The sequence below is a fragment of the Phascolarctos cinereus genome, unplaced genomic scaffold, assembly GCF_003287225.1.
Source record: "Phascolarctos cinereus isolate Bilbo 61053 unplaced genomic scaffold, phaCin_HiC Scaffold_4;HRSCAF=312, whole genome shotgun sequence".
Lineage (NCBI taxonomy): Eukaryota > Metazoa > Chordata > Mammalia > Diprotodontia > Phascolarctidae > Phascolarctos > Phascolarctos cinereus.
This window is the reverse complement of record NW_027555847.1, coordinates 82079634-82103103: the sequence shown is the minus strand read 5'-3', so window position 1 is coordinate 82103103 and position 23470 is coordinate 82079634. Positions and strand designations below refer to the sequence as shown.

Genomic DNA, 23470 nt, shown 5'->3' with positions numbered 1-23470 from the left:
TTGCTACTTATGTGGCCTTGAACACATCACTTGTACTCTTAGGGACTGAGTTTCTTCATCTATAAACCGAGGGGATTGGAACAGATGAGCTTTACCAACAACAGCAGTATCTCTCTTTCTGATGAGCAGCCAAGAAGAAAAGATCATCAATGCTTCAGTGGTTCCATGATCTCTCAGCTCCAGAGGAGGAGATCATAACCCAAACACAATTTCTCATCCTGTGCAATTCTTCTGGCCCTGATCTGACTTTCCAGAGTTATTTTACACCATTCTCCTTCATGCTCTCTCCATTCCAACCAAACTGGTGTACCCACTATTCTCTGCATATGACATTTCATTTTCTGTCTTGGTACTCTCATATGGGCTATCCCTGATGCCTGGAATGCTCTCCCTCCTCACCTCTGCCTCTTGGAATCCTTAGCTTCCTCTAAGCCTTAGCTCATATGTCACCTTCTTAAAACCTACCCTAATGGTCTCTCCTAATGGATAGCTTTCCTCTCCAAATTTCTTCTTCATCTTATTTATGTTTGGTATTTACTTATCCATACACATTTCCTCCCAGCAGAATGTAAGCTCCTTGAGAACAGGGACTGTTTCATGTTTGTCTTTCATCATAAAAATTACAATCATTAATATAATCATAGTTAGCATTAATATAGCCCTTTAAAGTTTGCAAAGAGGAATAGTTTACTTGTCAGATCTATGGAGAAGGGAAGAATTTATGACCAAACAAGAGAGAGAGAACATTATGAAATGCAAAATAGATTATTTTGATTACATTAAAATGAAAAGTTTTTTGCACAAAGCCAATGTAACCAAGATTAGAAGGGAAGCAGAAAGCTGGGAAACAATTTTTATAGCCAGTGCCTCTGAAAAAGGCCTCAATGCTAAAACATATAGAGAACTGAGTTGAATTTGTAAGAATACAAGTCATTCCCCACTTGATAAATGGTCAAAGGATATGAACAGGTAGTTTTCAGAGAAAGAAATTAAAGCTATCTATAATCATATGAAAAAATGGTCTAAATCACTATCGATTAGAGAAATGCAAATCAAAACCACTCTGAGGTTCCAAATCACACCTTTCAGAATGGCTAACACAACAAAACAGGAAAATGATAAATGTTGGAGAACATGTGGGAAAATTGGAACACTAATGCATTGTTGGTGGAATTGTGAACTGATCCAACCATTCTGGAGAGCAATTTGGAACTATGCCCAAAGGGCTATAAAACTGTGCACACCTTTTGACTCAGTAATACCACTTCTAGGTCGGTATCCCAAAGAGATCATAAAAATGGGAAAAGGACCCATATGTACAAAAATATTTATAGAAGCTCTTTTTGTGGCGGCAAAGAATTGGAAATTGAGGGGATGTCCATCAATTGGGGAATGGCTGAACAAGTTGTGGTTATGAATATAATAGAATGCTATTGTGCTATAAGAAATGATGAGCATCTTACAGTGGAGGGGAAACAGGAGAAGGTAAGAGGGAATGAGTGAATCTTATTCTCATAGGATTTGGCTTAAGGAGGGAATAACATACACATTCAATTGGGTATGGAAAGCTGTCTTACCCTACAGGAAAATAAGGGGAGAAGGGGACAAGAGAGCAGGGGAATGATAGAGAGGAGGGCAGATTGGGAAAGGGGGTAATCAGAAGCAAACACTTCTGAGGAGGGATAGGGTCAAAAGAAAGAATAGAATAGATGGGGGGAGGGATGGGATTAAGGGAAATAGAATTAGTTTTTCACAACATGACTACCATGGAAGTGTTTTGCTTAACTGCACATGTATAAGCTATATTGAGTTGCTTGCCTTTTCAATGAGGGTGGGTGGGGAGGGAGGAAGGGAGAAAATTTGGAACCCGAAGTTTTAAAACCACTTATTTTTTAAAAAAAATGCTTTCACATGCAACTGGGAAATAAGAAATACAGGAAATAGGGTATAGAAATCTATCCTGCCCTATAGGAAAGCAGAAGGGGAAGGGGATAAGGGAAGGTGGGAGGGAGATAGAAGGGAAGGCAGACTAGGGGAAGGGATATTCAGAATGCATGCCATCCTGGGGGGGGGAGGGGCGAGATGGGGTGAAAATTTGGAACTCAAAATCTTGTGGAAGTAAATGTTGAAAACTAAAAATAAATAAATTGAAAAAGAAAAAGAAAAAGATACGATGAGCAGGCAGACTTCAGAAAAACCTAGAAAGACTTATACGAACTGATGCTGAGTGAAATTGGGCAGAACCAGGAGAACATTGTACATAGTAACAGACACACTGTGCTTGATCACTGACCTTGATAAACTTAGCTCATCTCAGCAATGCAAGGATATAAGACAACTCCAAAAGACTCATGACGGAAAATGCTAGCCACACCTGGAGAAAGAATTTAAGAGTCTAAATGCAGATGGAAGTATACTATTTGCTCTCCTTTTCTTTTGTTGTTTTGATTTGTTTCTTCTTTCTCGTGGTTCCCCTTATTAGTTTTAATTCTTCTTTACATCATGACTAATGTGAAAATATGTTTAATATGAATATATAAGTAGAGCCTATATCAGATTGCATGCCATCTTGGGGAGGGGGAGGAGAGCGAAGGGAGAAAATTGAAGACTCAAAATCTTACGGAAGTGAATGTTGAAAACAAAATTAATTTTAAAAAGTTTATAAAGTAATTTATATAAATATTATCTCATTTTATCATCACAACAACCCTAGGAGGAGGATACTTTTATTAGTACTATTTTACAAATAAGGGACCTGGGTGACTTAGCTACTAAGTGTCTGAGCTGAATTTGAATTCCAGGTCCAGCCTTCTATCCACTGAGCCACCCAGTGACCACACATTGCATAGCATTGCACATGGTAGGTGCTTATTAAAACAACTGTGGAATTATTGGTAGTTCCTAGAGGAGCTTACCCAATGCACTAGAGTAGTGCTGTCCAAAGTGGGGGCCATGGCAAAACCTGAGGAGTATTGACAGCAAGGGGAGGCAGGGAGAAAGAGAGATGGTTCCATCCCAATTTCCCTGTGACCACCAGGCTTAGGTCTTATTTCTAGCACAACTTTACCGTATTACATATTAATCCTTATTCCCCAACACACCCCACTTTATTTCCTCCTTCTGCTATTTAAGTCCCAACCTTTCCTCTTCAAAGCCAGGCATCGGTCACTAGGCAGCCAGGGCAGCGACTGCCTAAGTGTCCCTAGGAAGCTCCCGCTGCCCAGCATGTGCATGCTCTATCACCTTGTGGCTGCCGCAGGTACACGTTGGAGGGTGGGCTCCCCGCTCCGAGGCAGTGGTCAGTGAGTAAGAGCCCTTCTTTTCATTTTGGGTGAGACGTTATGAATTAAACACAACCAGCAGCCATGGATGAGTTGTAATCTGCATGGAAGACCTCCTGACGTTACCTGCCCTGGCTCTTCTGTGCTTCTCTATTCTTGTTGAGGGCACTGCCATCCCTCCAGTCACCACTGCGTTGGTTTGCTCCTCCTCATGTAGCCCGGTGATTCATTCCCTGCTCCCAAGGGCTTAGCACACTGATGTCAGTGTAACCCTCAACTCCTCATTCTCATTCACCTCATCACATATTGGATCAGTTGCCAAGTTTTGCCATCTCTAGCTTCACAATTTCTCTCACATCTCCCTTCTCTGACTCTACCCACCAAAATTTAGACCCTCATCACTTCTCTCCTGGACTCTTGCAATAGCCTCCTAATAACTCCTCCTACACTGCTTCTCCTCCCTCTAGTCCACCTTGCTTGCAACTACCAAAGTGGTTGGGCAGCTAGGTGGCACAGCGGATGGATTCCCAGGCCTGGAGTCAGGAAGCAAGACTCATCTTCCTGAATTCAAATCTGGCCTCAGACACTTAGTACCTATGTGACCCTGGGCAAGTCATTTAACCCTATTTGCCTCAATTTCTTCATCTGTAAAATGAGCTGGAGAAGGAAATGGCAAACCACTCCAGTACCTTTGCCAAGAAAACCCCGAAAGAGATCACAAAGTAGGACATGACTTAAAAAGTGATTTTCCTAAGGAGCAGGTCCAACCGTGTCACCCTCTTATTCAATAAACTCTAGTGACTCCAGGATCAAACATTATTTTATCTTTCATTCCTTTAGAATGACTATTTTTGTAAGTTATGTAATGTGCCTATAATTATTAGAACATTAGCACACATATGTAATTTATAAACAAGTAAATATATACATATTGATGGTATGTGCTCAATTTTTTTTTTTACTGATGGGGTGCATGATCAAAATATTTGGTGTCCACTGCACCAGAGATCTCCCCTTATGTCTTTTAAAATTTAGGGGTACCAGGCTAGCACCCAGACTATTTGTTATTCTTCATTCTCTCTACTCATCTCCCTCTCCAATCAGATATTTCTTGAGTGACATTTTTTTTTAAATGGAGACAGTATCCCTATTTTTTCCAGGCTTGAAGGCAGCAGCTAGTTATGGCCCTGAACCCACTGCTGGCTGACATGGAATTTTTGTGTTGCTCCATTTCTGACCTATATTGGTTCACCCCTCTTTAGGCCCCTGCTCCCAGGACTTCACAATATTGGTGTCAGCTTTAGTGTGGACACCCAATCAGCTTTAGTCCTATTGCAGCTCCGAACTCCAGAGCTCTAGAAATTTACAGTCTCCACTTCCCCATTAACAGGGATTATAGGCACAAGCCACCGTGCCTGGTTTGAGCGCTATCTTTTCCTGCTTCTTATGAGCAAGAGATCATTGGTTTATATGCTATAACTTGTTCGTGTGTTTGCGGTCTAAGTCTCCCACAATTTTGATTCTTCAGGACTTTGGAGTTCTGTGATACCCAGCCTTGTCGTGTTCCCAGAACACTTTGCCTGATCTCTGATCTCACTGGATTACCTATTCCCTGCAAGGATGCAGTAACCACCCACCCATTCCTGCCTGAGTATGTGCTTCTTGTTTGAGTTCTTCTGTAGGGTCTTTCTGTTGGATGTGTTGACAAATTTGAGGATACCAGTGTGTATATACATACATCTACAGGTTATCTGTCTCTCTACCTATAGGACTAGCTCACTTTTTGTCTTCCGCTGGTCATGCATTCCTTCGAAGACATCCTTTATTCTGCTTCTCTTTAGCAATTCCTTTTTTAGGATGTGTTGCAGTCTGCTCAAGACCACATGCCTCTCTCTTGCCCTTGGGGCAATACTCAAGTATCCTTTGGAGACAGATATTCCATGGCTCTCAGCCATGAAGCACCTGAAGCTAGCTTCCTTCCTTCCTTCCTTCCTTCCTTCCTTCCTTCCTTCCTTCCTTCCTTCCTTCCTTCCTTCCTTCCTTCCTTCCTTCCTTCCTTCCTTCCTTCCTTCCTTCCTTCCTTCCTTCCTTCCTTCCTTCCTTCCTTCCTTCCTTTTTCTTTCTTTCTTTCCTGTGATTATAATGCTATAGGGAGTAACTATGGAGAAACTTCACTTACCAGTGCAAATAAACTCCTTCCCTACGAAATGCAGTCTTAAAGCCGGGCTTCTGAATCTGGGGTCCAGCGATCTTTCCACTGTACTCAGCTCTCAGGAATACACAAATACACCAAGGCCAAACACAGATGCACACCCATAGGCATGTGCACACAGACATGCACAGGCATGCAGGCATTGACAGCTCCGTAAAAGACAGCAGCATCTCTGTTAGAGCCTCATCTGTGACAGCAGACAACCTGAGGCCACCAGGAAGGTAGTATTTCCATCCTCTTCCCCATAACTTCGTTTCTTCTCTCCTTCTCCAATTACCACTAATTGGGCAAATGGGAGAACTTGGTAAGTATGTAACAATAAACAAGTAAGTGGAAGAGGCCCCCTGAGACAGAGGGTGGGGAATACCACAGCTGTAGTGTCTCCTCCCAAGGCCCCTAACTGAGATAGCTCAGGGACAGCCTGACCTCCAGAAGTCTCTCTTTGGGGGATATTGAGTAACACAGTACCATCTGCCCTGGGCCTCGGTACAGGAAGTTGCCTGAAGCCTCCCCACAGCAGAGATAGGGTCCCCAGGGCGGGAGAGGGGTGGGGGTGGTAGGCTTGGATGAGCAGCCGACAAACACCTTCCAGACTTCTTTGCTCAGGACTCGAGACTGGAGTTCTACCCTCCGTCTGCTCTTATCATTCTCCAAGCGTAGACCTTACTTCAGCAAGCCTTCCCCTTTCAGACGCTGCTCAGATTCGTCTAATTGAAGTCTGGAAGAGCCCAGCCAGAACCGAGCAGAACTGCATCTCAGGGTCTCCCTTCCGCCATCCCCAGGGTCACCTTTTCGCTCTGCCCCAAGAGGATGAAGCTCCAGGTGAACAAGTCCTGACTGGGAAGACGCGGACGGGGCTGGGGAAAGGGATGAAGCGGTTCTGCCTGGGGCTGGGGGCTGGCATGTTTGGGGATGCTGGCTGTGGGGGTACGCGAACGCCTTCAGGCCTTTCTGAGCTGGTAGGCCCAGGCTACCTCGTCACCGCTACACCGGCTCCCCAAAGCAGTCTCTGCCAGCCCCTTCCCAACCGCCCCACGCTCTTCCACACTCTCCTCCCCTGCTCCCCGCCCCCGGCCTCTCGGAGCCCCGATCTGCAGTGTGTGATCGCCCACCACCTCTGCCGGATGAGGCCCCAGCCGCCTCCTCCTTCTCCTCCCTTGTCCTGGTCCCTCTCGGGCAGCATCTCCCGAGGCTGCAGAAGACCGGCAACTGCCTCTGAGGGGTTGCCATAGTCAGGGGAGGGTTTGCCGTGGCTAGAGGAGGGCCAGCGCGGCATGCTGCTGCAGGACCCAGAGTTGGTGGCACGATTTGGACTTGACCTTGGCCTTGGTCCCAGCCCTCTCTCCCCTCACTATTCCCCCGACCCCCAAGCCTCCGGAGGGGTTGAAAGGGCCAGCCCAGGGCCCCAGTGAAACCTGCGCCCGCCTGAGCTCGCTCCCCGCACTCCTGCTCCGGCTCCGGGGATGATCTGGATCTGATTGTGCCAGACTCGGGCGGCCCAGAGCACCTGCAGCCGCAGCAGCGCCTCGGCCCGCGCTGACCCCCGCAACCGCCAGCAGTAGGCACCCGGGGCCCACCGCGGTCACTGGACCTCCGAGAAGACCGAGGGAGAAGGAGGGGCCAGCAGGCCCCGTCACGTTACTGAAGCGTCCACACGTCCCGGACCTTCAGCTTCCACTCCTGACTCTCGTTCTGTGGCTTCCGACGGCGGAGACACTAGGAGCCTCGTAGACAGAGCTAGGCTCCCAGTTGATAGCAAAGAGAAAGCGGGAGAATCGATTACAAAAAAGCTCTAACACCCAAACAACGCTTGTGATTGGTTCTTCTCGATAAACCTTTAGTTCAATTCTTTTTTTTTTAAGATGGGAAATGGAAACCAGTTTATGATGGTGTGCGTTCACACCGCGACTCAGGCAGAAGAGGTGTGTGCCAGGGTAATGGGACTCGTACCAGGGTGACCACCCCTCAGGCTTACTTACAGCTGTCAGATTCCCCCAGTAGGAGCGTATACTCCAGGGACAGCTCTTTGTCACCTGCGGTCTTGACCCTGGAGAGACGCTACGGATCAGCTGGTTAGAATCTGCCTCTGGGACCCATTCTTCCACCGCATAGTAAACGCAGTCCTAGAATCCCATAGTCTGCTGCTCTCCCTTTCTAATATGCCCCCAAGAACCCTCTGTTATTCTCTTTCGAAAGTCTGGGCTTATTCCGTTTCTTTTCTTTTTGTTTCTTTACTTTATTTATATGAATTCAACAGACGTGAACATTTCCTTAAACAAAAATGAGAAGAAGGATTGTATATGAGGCTACGACTCTCTGTTACATACGGTTTCTTAAGTATAGTGTCCCAAAAGTCTCAGTGCAGTTTTAAACTTTAAAAGCTTAACAACCATCAATAGTTGTATGTCTAATTTAACTCAGGAGTTCCAATACTATCCTGCTTATGAACTTCTTTATTTCCTCTGTGTATTTTTTAATGTTTCACTGATATTCTTTTCTTTCTTTCCATCTTTTTATAACTAGTATTTGTGTGGATCTTAAAAGTTTGTAAGATATTCAATCTGTATTATCTCTTTTAGTTCTCACAAGAATCTGGGTGGTAGGTGCTTTTTATTATCTATCTCCATTTTACAGATGAAGAAACTGAGGTTGAAAGAAATTGAAGTGAATTTTTCCAGATTCATACAGCTAGTGAGTATCTGAGGCAGCATATGAACTTAAGACTTCTTCACTCCAAGTCTAGAGCTCAATCCACTGCACCATTGAGGTGCATCCCTTTTCTTCCTTTCTTCTATTGTTAATAAACTTGCTTTTGTCCTGGAGCTCTTCTGTTTCTCTCCAAAACAACAGCAAAAAAAACCACAAAAAAAACAAAACCAAAAACAAAACTAACAAACAAAAAAACCCTAACTTTCTACAAAAGATTCTCCCTCCTGTCACTTTCTCCAAGGCTGGCTACTCCTTCATACCTTTGATATGCCACACTAGCAGGAAGAGTTGGCATGTGTACTCAGGGTCAAGAAACAAAGGAAACTAGACCCCATAAAATTGTAAGTCTAAAGAAACAACTTTAGATGAATTTGGAGACAACCCCCATATGATGGACAGAATTCTGGATTTGGAGTCAGGAGACCTGGATTTCAAATCCTGGCCTTGCTATGTGCTACCATTATGATTTGGGGCAAGACACTTAACATCTTTGGGACTCAGTTTCCTCTTTCGAACAATGAGAGAGTCATATTTTATATTCTCTGAGGTCCCTTCGAGCTCTAAATTTCTTATCCTTGTTCTTGGCCCAGTGATACTTTCATACCCTCCCTCTACCATAAGTACACCTCTCCTCCTTTACCTTTTTTTGGGGGGGAGGGGCATGGAAATCCATTTTTTAAGTCAAAATTTATTTTGACTTAAAAAAGTCTGTTACCTCTCCTTCCAACTCCCACTCACTCCTACCTCCCAAAATGAAAAGAGAAAAACAAAACTTGTAACAAATATGCATAGTCTAGCAAAACAACTTACTGAATTGGCCATGTCTAAGGTTCCTTTCAGATCTAATCTATAAACCTGTAATTTGTCCAGTGTCTCTCTTTTCCTTCCCCTACTGAGAACTCACAGGATTTAAATGTGTTGGTTCATTTTTTTTTTCATGTTTTTGTTTTTTCCTGGAGCAGATTAAATCTTCCAAGTAGGGAAGAGAGGGAGGAGTAGTCATGGCAACCACCATATTTCAGGGAATCAGTGATCTATGCCCCAGTGCTGGTCAAGAAGGCTGTTCCTGGAAGGGAATCTCTTATCTCCCCCTTTCACTCCCCCTCCCCCCAAAAAAGAAGAAAGAAAAACTAAATTGAAGGCTATTCCTGGGAGGGAAATCTCTTATCTCTCCCTTCCATTCCCCCTCCCCCCCAAAAAAAATAAAAAAGAAAAACAAAACTGAATGCTATTCCTGGGAGACAATCTCTTATCTCTCCTTGCCACTCCCCCTCCCTCCATAAAAGAAAAAAAGACAAAAGACAAACAAAACTCTTGTAACTAATATTCATGGTCAAGAAAAACAAATGACTGAATTGACCATCTAAAAAAATGTCCCAGTCTGTCTCTGAATCTATCACCTCTCTGTTAGGAGGCAGGTAGTATGTTTCATCATAGGTCCTCTGGTATCTTGCTCAGTCATCTCATTAATCAGAGTTCTTAAGTCTTTAAAAGTTGTTTGTCTTTACAATGTTATTATTGTATAAATTGTTCTCATTCTGCTCACCTCACTCTGAATCAGTTCAAAAAGGTCTTCTGAAATTTCTATCAAACCATTTCCTTCCTTATTTCTTACAGTACAATAGTATTCACATATCATGATTTATTCAGCCGTTCCCCAACTGATGCACACCCTATTAATTTCCAGATCTTTGCCATCATAAAAAGAGCTGCTATAAGTAATTTTGTACTTTATAGGTCTTTTTCTCTGCTCAAGAAACTTTGATTTCTTGAAGGTATAGGCCTCCTAGTGGTATTGATAGGTCAAAAGGTATGCACAGTTTAATAACTTTTGGAGTATATCTCTCCTTTAAAATTCCCTCTATCCTGTCCAGATCCTTGCTCTTATATTTGGACCCCCAGCTCCTGTCAGTCCTCCTTAGTACCTGATTTACAGCCCTCTTCTCCACCCCAACTCCTGCCACACTCTGGCCTCCTAGGCCCTCAACTTCCCCAACTCCCATGACTTTTGTTTCCAGGCTGCTTCAAGAGTGGTCACACCTTCAATACATCCCTCCACACCTGGAATTCTTCATTATAGTTCTGAGACTGGGGTTGGGGAAGTTTAAAATGACCATAAATGACCACAGATTTCTTACACTTCTCAACAAGTTGGCAACACAACAAATAAGCATCAGAAGTGCCCTTAGACATCATCTAGTCTAAGCCTTCTCAATATTCAGAGAAGTAAAATGAGGGCCAGAGAAGGGCAGGATTTGTCCAAGGTCACTGACAAAGCCAGGTCTAGAACCCAAGCTCCCAGCCCAGGGACCTTCCCTGCACTTGAGCTGCTCCCAATCACTCCCAGTTCTGGTCCCAGCCAATAGTTTGGGGGAGTGGAGTGTGTGGGGTGGAGGTGTGGGGTGGTGGCTTCCATGGGAAGGAAAGGGGTCTTCACTTTCATCTGGTATGCCTAGTCCTGCCCTGCAATCAGTCCCTCACAAGAATCATCTTCTTGACCAGCACTGGGGCTTAGAGATCATTAACTCCCTGAAATGAGGTGGTTGCCATGACTACTCCTCCCTTGCTTCCCTACTTGGCAGATTAAATCTTCTACAGGAAAAAAAAGAAGCAACCAACAAAAACACATGTAAATTCTGGTAGTTCTCAATAGGGGAAGGGGAAAAGAGACAATGGACAAATCACAGGTTTATAGATTAGGAAAGCAACCTTAGAGGATGTCTAGTCCAATTAACCAGCTTCTTTGGGCTCACTTTAGTCTCCTCTGCTGTAGAGTAAGGAAGCTGGACCAAATGATCTCTAAGAGCCCTTTCAGATCTAAATCTATTGGAGAGACTGGAGCAAGGGAAGAGAGGCATAAAGGAAAAAAAAAAAGATAGCATAAGGCTTTTCAGTATCGTTTCCTAATCATTCTCCTTGCCTCTAGTCTCTTCACCTCTCCAAACCCTCCTCACAGGTATTAAACTAATATTACTGAAGTACAGGTCTGGCAAAGTCACTCCCCTACTCAAGAAGCATTAGTGGCTCCCTATGGCCAATGAGGACAGAATGCAAATTCCTGTATTTGTTATTTAAAGCCCTTCACAATGAAGCTTAAACCTAACTTTCTACATTGATCTCCTGTTACTCCCCCTCACCCACTTAGAGTCCCTTCCTATTCTTCCCTTCACCTGACTTTGATCTCCATGACTTTTCACAGACTGTTTCCCATGCCTGAAATGCTGTCGTCCCCCTTCTCATTCTTCCTTGAGGATCCGAGCTTCCTTCTGAGCACAGCTCCCAGGGACCTCCATGGGAGGTCTTTCCCATCTTGCTGCTGCTCTCTTCCCCAACGCCAGGAAGCTCTCTATGCCTGTGGCTTCCCATTTCTTTTCCTCCCACTCACATCTCAGCCTCTCAAAATGCAGTGTGTCTTTCTCACCACTCAACTGAAACTACTGTCTTCAAGGTTAAAGGTGGTTTCTTAGTTGCTAAAGCCAATGTTTTGCTTTATTTTTTTCCTTAGTCCACATCCTTCTTGGCCTTCCTATAACTTTTTGTACTGTTGACTGTTCTCTTCCCTAGATGCTTTCTCCTCCCTTAGTTTCTATGACATCTTTTTCTCCTGGTTCTCCTTGAGAACCAGAATGAGCTGACTATTCCTCGATCTCTTTTGATGAATTGTCCTCCATCTTCTTCTCCCTTATCTTTGGTGTACCCTTTGTCTCTCTCCTGGCTCTTCTTTCCCTAGACTCTTTGTTTTACATGGACTCACTTGCTTACGTGGGTTCAGATATTAACTCTATAATCCATCCATCCATCCATTTACCTACCTACCTACTTACCTACCTACCTACCTACCTACCACCTATCTACCTCCCACCCTCCCTCCAGCTTTAATCACCTGACTAAGCTTCAATCCCACGTCACCAGCTGCTGGCCAGTCATCTCTACCAAGGTGCTCACTAGCTTCCCAAATTCAACACATCCTAAATAGAACTCATTATGTTCCCCTAAATCTTTCCTTCCCACAAACCCTTCTCCTTTTGTTAAAGGTGCAACTCTGTGTCTGGTCACTTAGTTTAGCAAATTCAGAGTTCTCCTAATCTAAACTCTTTATTATCCCTCCTCAATTTCCCCATCAAATCAGTTGCCAAGTCTTGTTGATTCTATCTTTATATCTCTCACCTCCCTTTTCTCTCCATCGTGTCATACACAGACACAGACACACACACACACAAACACAGGCACAGACACAGACACAGACAGACACACACACACACACACACCTGCCCAGTTCTGGCCCTCATCACTTTTCACCTAGATTATTCCAATAGCTTCCTAACTGCTCTCCCTTCTTCCAATCTGTCCTCCAATTTATCCTCACAACTACTCAATTTTCCTAAAACACGGTCTGACCATGTACTTTCCCTGCTCAGAAATCTTTAGTAGCTCCTTAATGCCTTACGGTAAAATACAAATTTCTTTGTGTTTTGAAATCACTCACAATATGGTGCCAGACTATCCTCCTAGAATAATTTCCTCCTTTACACAATCTACATTCTATCAAAACTGGCTTATGTGTTGTGTTCCCTGTATATGACATTCCATCTTTGTTTTTTTAATTAATTTATTTTGATTTATCAACAATCACTGCCATAAGCTCTTGAGTTTTAAATTTATCTCCCCTTCTTTCCCCACCTCCTTCCCCAAGATGGCGCACAATCTGATATAGGCTATACATATACATTCCTATTAAACATTTTCACGTTAGTGATGTTATAAGGAAGAATTAGAACCAATAGGAGGAACCAGCACAAAGAGGAAACAAAACACAACAGAAGGGTCCGTGTCCCTTTGCCCGTACCTGAAATGTTCTCTATCCTCACCTCTCAGAATTTTAGAATTCTTAGCTTCCTCCAAGGCTCAGTTCAAGTACCACCTTCTGCTCAAAGCTATATCTGATATCCTCAGCTTTTAGCGGTCCCTTCTCAAAATTATCTTGGATCTTTTTGGCAGTTGGCATGATGTTTCTCTTTGAGGGCAGGGATTGGTTTTCTAGTCTTCTATCCTGAGCCCCTAGTACAATGAAGCTCCCTTAAGAAAGTTGGAGATGTTGGTAAGAAGGTAGATGTTGTGGCTCTGGGATGGTTAGACCCAATAAACCATCTTGGGAATTTCAGTATTGATTAGGATCAATTCCAGTCTCTTCAATATATTGGGTGAATACCATGGACACTGAGACAGGGCCCAGTGCAGAAGCTTGTAGGACAGTATTAGCAGAGACAATCAGGAAAGTACCAAATTATCCAACTCAAGGGTAGATTCTGAGAGGGTCAGCTTTGGATACTCTTGAATATCTAAGGAATAAAAGGATCAGCTGAGGAAGGAACGGCGTGAGAGCTTGCATGTCTCCATAATCCATTTCAGCAACTCTTGAAAACAACAACAATAATGATAACTTTTAAAAGCAAATCAGCAGTGATCCCCTTGGTACAGTAGCTGCTGCTCTGCCTTGTTTTTTCAACTCCATGGAGCAAGATGCTCTCCCAGGTTAAGCTCATCACCTCTAATCCCATCACAATGCTTTTACTTCAACTTCTAACTAATTAGAGACCCTTTCCCTTTCCTGCCTCCTTTTGTATGTTGTCTCCTCCTATTAGATTATAAACTTCTTGAGGGCAAGGACTCTCTTTTTTATTAATTGTATCCCCAGCACTAGCAAAATGCCTGGTACATAGCAATTTATTGGGTTAGATATTGGAGTGAAATCCAGAGCAGCTAGGTGCCATGCTGGATGGAGCACTGGGCTTGGAATCAGGAAGACTCATCTTCCTGAGTTCAAATCTAGCCTCAGACACTTACTAGCTATGTGATCCTGGGCAAGTCACTTAACCTTGCTTGCTTCAGTTCCTCATTTGTAAAATGAGCTGGAGAAGGAAATAGTAAACCATTCTAGTATCTTTGCCAAGAAAACCCCAAAAATGGGTCACAAAGAGCTGGAAATGACTGAAATGAATCAACAGCAAAATCAGAGTGAGAAACATGAGAAGGCCTTTAAAGACTTGGTTAGTTGTCTCACTTACATAGTGGTGTTAGTTTTTTTCCAGATCAGAACAAACCCACTATATGAACATGGTGACATCAATGTAGACAGTGTAGTAGCAATTTTATTCCAGGAAGGCCATGGTCATCAGCCAGCTGTGGCTTTTTGCCGGTAAAGGTTTACTGCCAGTGAAACTAATTGTCCCATCTCAAGTTGGAGTTCTTGGCTTTGAAGTGGACTGTCACCAGGAAATTCCAAGAAGATGTGGACATGTATTCAAGTATAGAGACAGCACTCTACTCTCATATTGTTTCAAGTGCTTAGCTGGATGCTGCTCAAAAGGGATGGCTAGCACTTCGATTTCAATGTTCATTACCAGCCAGGGAAAAGCAATGTGGATGGAGACATCCTATCCTATAAGCCAAGTGAATCACAATCCATAGTCATTCTCTTTAGGGGAGTGAAGGCGGTCTGTGACATGTTACTAGGACAATTCAACTCAATTCAATTCAACTCAACAAACATTTATAATATGCCATGATATGTACTAAATAATGGAGCTACAAGGATAATAACAAAGCAGTCCCTGCCTTTAAAGAGTTTATATTCTGTGCAGGAGTGGGAGATGGACACAGATAAATAAACATAAAATATACATAAAGAAAATCTAATTTTCTGGATGTAGGTAGGGCACTAAAACTGAGGGCCATCAGGAAAGGCTTGAAAGTAGAAGGTATCCCTTGAATGGAGCTTGGGATCCTAAGAGGCAGAAGTGAGGAAGGAACACATTCAATGAAATACCACATACAGGGAATACCAAATAAGCCAATTTGGATGGGACATATAGTGTGTGAAGTGGGAATAATATGAAATTAGTTTGAAAAGATGAGTTGGAACCATAGTGTTAAATGCCAAACAGAAAATTGTGTATTTTGCCCTAGAGACCATAGGGAATCATTGAAACTTCTTGAGTAGGCTAGTTACTTGGTCAGACCAATTCATTAGGAATATCAATTTGTATGGAGGATAGATTGGAGGAGGGGAAGTACTGGGGGCAGGGAGACCAATTAGGAAGCTATTCCAGTAATCCAGGTGAAAAGGTGATGAGGAGGGGCAGCTAGCTGGCGCAGCAGATAGAGCACTGGCCCTTAAGTCAGGAAGTCTTGAGTTCAAATCCGGCCTCAGATCAAACACTTGATACTAGCTGTGTGACCCTAGGCAAGTCACCTAACCCCAATTGCCCCCCCAAAAAAAAGAGGTGATCAGGCTCCAGAAGGGGGTAATATCCATGTGAATGGAGCCAGGGGGCTGCAAAGATGTAAGAAATGCTGTAGAGGCAGAATTGACAAGATTTGGTAATTGATCGAATATAATATGTACACAAACTCAGAGAAAATAAAGAAAGAAAAAAATAAAAATAAAGAGTTGAGAATAATTCCAAGGATTAAAACCTAGGTTGCTGAAAGGATGGGTAGCTAGGTGGTACAGTGGATACAGCACTGGGCTTCAAGAAAACTCATCTTCATGAGTTCAAAGGCAGTCTGACACTTACTAGCTGTGTAACCCTGAGCAAGTCACAGCGTTACCATTTGCCTCAGTTTCCTCATCTGTAAAAATGAGCTGGACAAGGAAATGGCAAACCACTGCAGCATTGGGTCATGAAGAGTTGGACAACAACAACATACTGGAAGGACAGCATTAACTTTGACTGAGAAAGGGAAGTTAGAAGGAAGGGTAAGTTTAGGAGGAAAGATGTGCATTCAGTTTTGGACACACTAAATTTGAGATGCCTAAGTCATGTTCAAATGGAGATGTCCAACAGGCAGTGGTGATGTGGGACTGGAGCTCAGGAGGGAGATCTGGGAGTCCTCTTTGTAGAAATCTGTGGGAGCCGGGGTACACCCACACTTAGAGAGGAGATTTGGGAGATGATCCCACAAGGAGACTGAGAAGGAGCAATCAGGGTGGAAGAGAGCCAGGAGACAGCTTTGTCATAAAAACCCAGGAAGGAGAAAACATGGTGCGGAGTGGGGGATAAACCTGGAGACAGCATTTTCAGTTGGGTAGTGGGGTCAGAAGCCATTTTGCAAAGGATTGAAAAATAAAGGCAGGGCAAGGGAAACAAAAGAAAGCAAGTGTAGAAAGGGTTTGGGGTTTTTTTTTCCCCCCAGGAGTTTGGCTGTCAAAGATAGGAGATATAGGATATGTTAAGGGGATAGCCAGGTCAAGTGAAGATTTTATTTAAGAATGAGAAAGGTCTAGAGTCAGGGGTGGGGAACCTGCAGCCTAAAGGCCGCATGTGGCCCTCTAGGTCCTCAAGTGCAGCCCTTTGAAGGAATCCAAACTTCACAGAACAAATCCCCTTGATAAAAGGATTTGTTCTGTGAAACCAGGACCCAGTTAAAAGGTGGAATCAAGGACGCATGTGGCATCGAGGCTGCAGGTTCCTTACCCCGGGTCACTCTAGACATTTTTGTAGGTAAAAGAGAAAGAACCAGTGGTAAAAGACAAATCAATAATTAGAAAGAGGAGGCATGACTGAAGCAGAAAATTCCTTGAGGAGACTGGGAGGCAAAGAAATCACGGGTGTAAATAGACAAGATGGCCTTGATAAGGAAGAAAAAAAATGCCGGCGTACTATCATACTCCTCCCCCTTTTATCCAATCTCACCCCTTTCTTTTCTTTTTTCTTTAATTGATGCTCTTTTCAATGTTTCAATTACTTCCCAAAGAGCCCTCCCATATAACAAAGAAGCGCACTTACGCAAAACAAATAAACAAGTTGGCTGTCTGACAATGCCCATCTCATTCAGCCACCTCTGTCTAGATACAGGAAGCAGCTTCAAAAGACAGCAATTGGTCGAGTTGTCTTATTTTCATTTCCACTACCATGGTCATTGTCTAGGTTGTTCTGATTCTGTTTCCTTCACTGGGTGCTGCCCTTTCAATGAGGTATCTTCTACTTAGCTCACCTTGTAGCTTGTACCCCTGTATTTGTGTATAGACAGCCCTGGCCATGAGTTCCAATACTGCTCACTCTTGGACACTGTTGCCTGAGAATCTGTCACAACTGCTTTGGCAGAAATAACCTTTTGATCAGATTCACATCTCCATCAAATGTGTATTTTAGGCAGCCAGGTGGCATAGGGATCTGGAATCATGAAGGGGAATGGAAGGAAATAACCATGTACATAGCATCTACTCTTTTCTAGAAGCAGCTAAACGGTGCAGTGGATAGATAGAGTGCCAGGCCTGGAGTCAGGAAGACTCATCTTCCTGAGTTCAAATCCGGCCTCAGACACTTCCTAGCTGTGTGACCCTCAGCAAGTCACTTCACCCTGTTTGCCTCAGTTTCCTCATCTATCAAATGAGTTGGACAAGGAAATTGCAAACCACTCCGATATATTTGCCAAGAAAACCCCAAATGGTTAGGAGAGTCAAACAGGACTGGAAAACGACTGAATTAACGACATGGAAGCCTGGAGGGAGTAGAGTCAGGGCAGATGATAAGACTTCATGGTCCTTCTCCTCATGGTCATTGGAAGGAATAGAGTTTATGATTCCCACCTCGACCATCTTCAATCATTGAAGGATAACTTTGCTCCCAGACATACCTGTGGAGCTCCATCATCATTCCTTGAAGAATGAAAAGCTGCTTCCTCCTCAGCTGTACCAGCTTATCCTTGTTATGTATGTAGCTCCAAAAGCTCAGGGATCTTCCCATCTTTCTCTGTGCTGCATTTTTCCATTTTCTAACTTCTCAATCAGGTTAGGAGTCCCTTTTGCTCCCCTGAATTTTTTCTTCTCTGTTTTCAGCCTTCAAGTATTTCTGTTCTTTTAAGGACTACTTCATTCTCCTTGGTAGCCTAGAGAGTGATACACTCTTCAGTCTTCTGATCTTCTACAGTATTTAAAGATGTGAAGACCTGGGGGAAAAAAAAACAAAAAATATCAGGAAGGAGGGGAAAAACCAACTTTTTTTTCTATTTGGGAAGAAAAAATTTTAATGTTCTTGGAAAAAAACAGCCTTGTGTTCACAAATCTGTCTGGTTGGTTGTCTGTTTTTTTTTTCCTTTTCCCTGGGCCTTCACTTCTTTACTTGTATATTCTAGACTTTGACAACAGCCTTATAAATATACACACTCCAGGATTTTACAGGCTGGAGTTATAATTAAACCCATCCATTTGTTCTCCCATGGGTCCTTTCTTACCAAGAATCTTTGACTTAAGTGATCAGGGTCCTTGCTATTCTAGGACTTCTCTAGCATCTTTTGCTGCCTTAGTTTACAGATGAGGAAACTGAGACAGGCAGAGATTATGTGGCTAGAGCACATGTGCTCTAGGCAGATTCTGGAAGAACCTTTTGTGCCAATTCACTGTGGCATCTTCTGATGTCATTTATTTTTAATAAATTTTTATTCATATCTTTTGTTTTTGTATCACCCAGATATATCCTGGCATCCCTTCCCTTTCCGGAGAGCCATCCCTAATAACAAACCAATTTTTTTTTAAAGAAAAATAGGAAGAGAAAAAAAAATCAGCAAAACTTAAAAAAAAGAAAACAAATCTGAGGTTATATGTAATGTTCCACATCTACGAATCTGCCACCTCTGCAGAGAAGCAGAGGGAAGTGCTCTGGTCACATTCTTAAGAAGATATTGAAAAGAGGACAATTAAGAGCCTGAGATAAGAACTTTCCCTAATGGCAAATATACTCTCTAATAAGATAAAACCTGTGGAGGGGGAGTGAGCCACTTTCTGTTCTCTCCCAACCTGACACCAGGACTGTGAAGCCTATATTCTGAATCACTGTGTCAGTGCCTGAAAAGGAGATTGATTAATGCATTTTCTCTCAATTAATATTTATTGACTCAACATACATCCTTTAAGTATCTGCTACATGCAAAGAACTATGTTTGGTGTTCTGAGGCACTGCAGAGGGTTGAGAACAAAAGATGGAACAAAGATGAAAAGTCGTAGTCCCTGCCCTCCAGGAGTTTATAGTCTAGGGGGCAGAGATGACAAAATCAAAGCCTTATTCCTTGCCTCCCAGACTTACAGCGTGGCTGTTGCTCAGTAGTGTCCAACTCTTCATGACCCCATTTGGGATTTTACTGGCAAAAAGTAGCTTGTCATTTCCTTCTCTGGCTCATTTTACAGATGAGGAAACTGAGGCAGACAGGGTTTAAGTGACTTGTCCAGGGTCACAGAGCTAGTGAATGTCTGAGGCCAGTTTTGAACTCGAGAAGATGAGTCTTCCTGACTCTAGGCCTAGCACTCTCCACCGAACCACCTAGCTGCCCCACAGTATGGTTATGCTGATGCTGTAAATGGTAGACTGGCAGTAATTAGTGGAGAAAGAATAAGAAACATTCTAAAAAATTAATTCAAAAAGTATTTCCTAGGCTCCAGATATTGTAGGTAACGGGGATATAAAAACAATAATGAAAATTATCCCTGACCACAAGGAGTTTCCATCCTATTCGATCAGGCCCTATCCACATGGAACATTGAAACAGCTTCCAGCACCAACATGGACATCTTCAACTTCCACCCAGCCATGACAAGACCCTGAGAGTCCCTTAAGCAGCCCTATTCCTCTGGCCAGTCGGGGTAAGAGAAACCCAGGCAGTTTTTCTGTTAAAGTACTTAAGATTAACTTTGTCTGCCCTGAGAAGATCAATTTCCTGACAACTCTAACTTCCTCTCTTGCTCCACTGACAAATGCAATTACTTGATTAAGGATGAAAAAGTAAGAGGAAAGATATAATTGTGCACAGATGCTCCAGCGTGCAGAATTTCTATATCGTTAGGACTATGAAGAATGGACAAGCTGATTGAAGAAGAAACAACGGCGCTTGGGAAAAATGGTCAAGGGAGCTACTGCTAATTTATTGGGAGGATTATTAAATGTGTTCATTGGACTTCCTTGCTTAATAGCCTTGATTAGGCCCCTAGATGAGCCAGTGCTAGGTTAATGAGCCCATTTGTTACATTTTGGTTGGGCCACTCTGATATCCAATGGCATCTGGACTTTAAACTAAGGCTGACTAGTGGAAGAAGTACATTGGGGTAATTGTGATGATGCAAATCAATGTTATGAATCTCCTCCTTCCCCAGTTCAGCATTCTTGTAAACAACATATTTCCTGCAACCCTTGAGATTTAATTAGCAAAGGAGGTATTTACAATATTAAGGACTAATTCACCCATGTACATATGTCAGAGAGAGAAAACAGTCTGGTAATCCAACTACGTGGGTTAAATGATGGCACAACAGATCACTTCTCCTCTGTATCTGCCTGACTCAGAAGTCTAAGTTCCACGTTCAGTACAACAGCCTCTGTTGTTGCCAGGACATTCCCAGAGTATACAGCGATGCCAAGCAGTGGTTCAGAGTGAGCTGCCCACATTCTGCTCTGCCTCCTGAGTCTCTAATTCCTAGATTTAGAACTTGAAGAAAACAGAGGCCATAAAATCCCAAACCCTCCTCTTACAGATAAGGAGAAAGAGGCTGGGGACGGAAGTGACTTGCTCAGTTGGGATCAAACAACTTTCTTAGAGGAACTTTGTGAGTGTGGCACTGACGCTTGGGTCATAGCTATCTTCCCTTCGACCCTGGACCCTCCCCAGCAGTTCTATGGCCTCCGCCTTTCCGGCTCATAACCTGGACTTTTTGTAGTGCTTCAAATACACTGGGAGAGCTTTGTTACAAACAGTCATTCATATCTCCTTTATAAAACAAAGGGATTGAACTCGATGGCTCCAAAGATCCCTTTCAGTCCTAAGTCTTTAAGCCAAAGAGATTTAGACATTAATAATGAGAACTGAGACAATTCCATGCAAATCCGACAAAGAGGTTTAAAAGTACTTCTATTGAGAAAGGCTACCTATTCATTGGGAGGATATAAATTCCTTGAGAGCTAGAATAATTTTTCATTTTTGTTGCGCTATTCCCAGCATATATCTTGGACATTTTTATTTTATTTTATTATTTGAGGTTGGGTCTCCCTATCTCACCCAGGTTGGAAGCACAGCAGACCCTTCAGGTCAATCCCAGTACTAACACCCAAGAGGCTCACATAAACCCAATCTTGAAAGTATTATTTACACTCAATAAGGAAGGCTTCCTATACCTTACCCATCATTTTTTTTTTAATCTGGTCTCTTTATCTCACTCGGGCTGGAAATATAGCTCCTAGTCACAGGCCTGATCCTACCATCAACTGGCACAAAGGCTTTACCATGCTCTGGGGCTGGTCCGCCTTGCCTTAGGCAGCTTGCTTGGCCATCAGCTCTCCCTGGGAGCTTACCATCTTGGTGCTGGACTTAGCACAGATGTCCTATCAGCTTCAGCCCTATCTATTGTAGCTCAGAACTCCTGAGCTTAAGTGATCCAGCTGCCTCTGCCTCTCCCAGGAGTAGGGATTACAGGCACACGTCAGCACGCCTAATTCTGTGCACATTTTAAAAATCGACGGACCTCGACCTGTGGATTTTATTGGCATTCTGGACATGGGGACTTCTGCCCATGCAGACCACCACTTGCTCTGCAGCTTAGGTCGTGACATGCCTAGAATCACAGCGCCAGTGTGCACCTTACCAACACTAAGGCTGGCTCTCTATCCACTAGGCCACGCTTCTTGCCTCCTACGTGGTAGGCACTAAATAAAGGCTGGTTGGATTTGATTTTGGTGGCTGAGATTTACAAAGCACTTTTCCCACAATGATCCTGTGGCTGTAGATAGCACAAGTATTATTATCCCCATTTCACAGATAGGGAAAACTGAGACTCTGAAAGATTACATGGCTTGTTCTTGATCACACAACTTGTAAGCATGATCCCTGCTTGCCAGTCCAACACTCTTTCTTCTCTGTCATGTTGTTGTTGCTTCCCTTGTCAAAGGCCTAATAATAACTTACTTCTCAATCAAAATTAAGTGGCTGATAGCGAGCTTTGAGGCCCTTCATGGATAAGCTACTCCTTCTGGATGTACGTCTTTCTTACTCTCCTACTGCTTTATGGATTGTGTGTTTTTTTTCCTTTCTGTGAGGCAATCAGGGTTAAGTGACTTGCCCAGGGTCAGACAGCGAGTGTCAAGTGTCTGAGACACTTGAGATTTGAACTCGGGTCCTCCTGACTCCAGGCCCAGCGCTCTATCCACTGCGCCACCTAGCTGCCCTAGGATTGTGATTTCTTCTCTGTCCAAACAAACTGCCTCACAGGCAGTGCTCCCTTCTCCAAGGTAGGCCTTCACCCAAAACATCCCCTTGCCTTGAAGGCTCTTTCCATTTCCTCTGCACCAAAACCGTGTCCTCTTCTTTAGGACAATAGTGGAAGCAGCATGGTATCATGGAAAAAGAAGGGGTTATGATGTCTATGAAACTTGGGTTTGAATCCTGTCCCTGCTACATGTTACCTGTGTGATCTTAGACAAATTTCTTCACCTCCCTAGGCTTTAGCCAGATGAACTACTGAATTTCATTCTGACACAGGCAGGATGAGTGTTTAATTTATTCATCACTGAGCACCGGGAGATGAGATTTAAAAGATTATGCATAAACACTTGCACAGTATGATATCTGGGTAAGCCACAAGGTGGTGGTCTAACTTCAAACAGCCACAGCCCACTTGGTAAGCACGTGCAAATAAAAGAGTCATCCAAATGGATGGTGGTTATGGTGGATTAAGTCGCTGGATGGTGCTCAAAGTTTGAACTATAGGGCCTCCCTTCTGGTGCCTGTGTGAATGGGTAGTTTGTTTTGTTTTTACCAGCCCTGGCTTTACCCAGTGTCGGTTCCAGAGAATTTATCTCAGAGCATTATTTGATCCTACTCTAATTCATACTGGGTTTGTCTTGGGTTTGTCCCCATCCCATTGAAATTCCAATCTCTTAGCCAATTTTGCTTGATCCCAAATGGATTACTCATTGATGAGTAGATTAAGAGGGTATTTTGCAACAGTAAAAACAAAATCACCAACATTAATTTTTTAAACTTCCCCACTGGAGACATTCTATCACTCACACTGAGTTCTTAAATCAATTCCTCCTACCCAGTCTATACCTGGGTAGGATTTTTGGTCTCAGAGGTAAAGGTTTTTGAGGAGAGGAGTAATGTAGATACAGTAATGCCTTAGGAAGATTACACAGGTAGCTGTCTGAAGGATGGATTGAAGAGGGAATAGATTTTCCTGGGAGCTGGAACATTGGAGTAGTAATAATTCTGGCTACATTGCTCCCTT

At 43.3% G+C, this 23470-nt stretch overlaps 1 long non-coding RNA gene across 2 annotated transcripts; it reads right to left on the bottom strand.

Moving 5' to 3' along the window:
• Positions 1-1828: 1828 nt before the first annotated feature.
• On the bottom strand, positions 1829-23270 carry LOC144456766 (uncharacterized). 2 transcript variants are annotated; one of them, XR_013485852.1, is made up of 3 exons: positions 6909-23270; positions 5461-5772; positions 1829-2374 (listed from the first exon to the last, which is right to left on the bottom strand). It is a non-coding gene; the product is annotated as an uncharacterized LOC144456766 (long non-coding RNA). The 2 variants fall into 2 exon arrangements; XR_013485851.1 differs by lacking the exon at positions 6909-23270 and adding an exon at positions 6079-6519.
• Between the last annotated feature and the right edge of the window lie 200 nt (positions 23271-23470).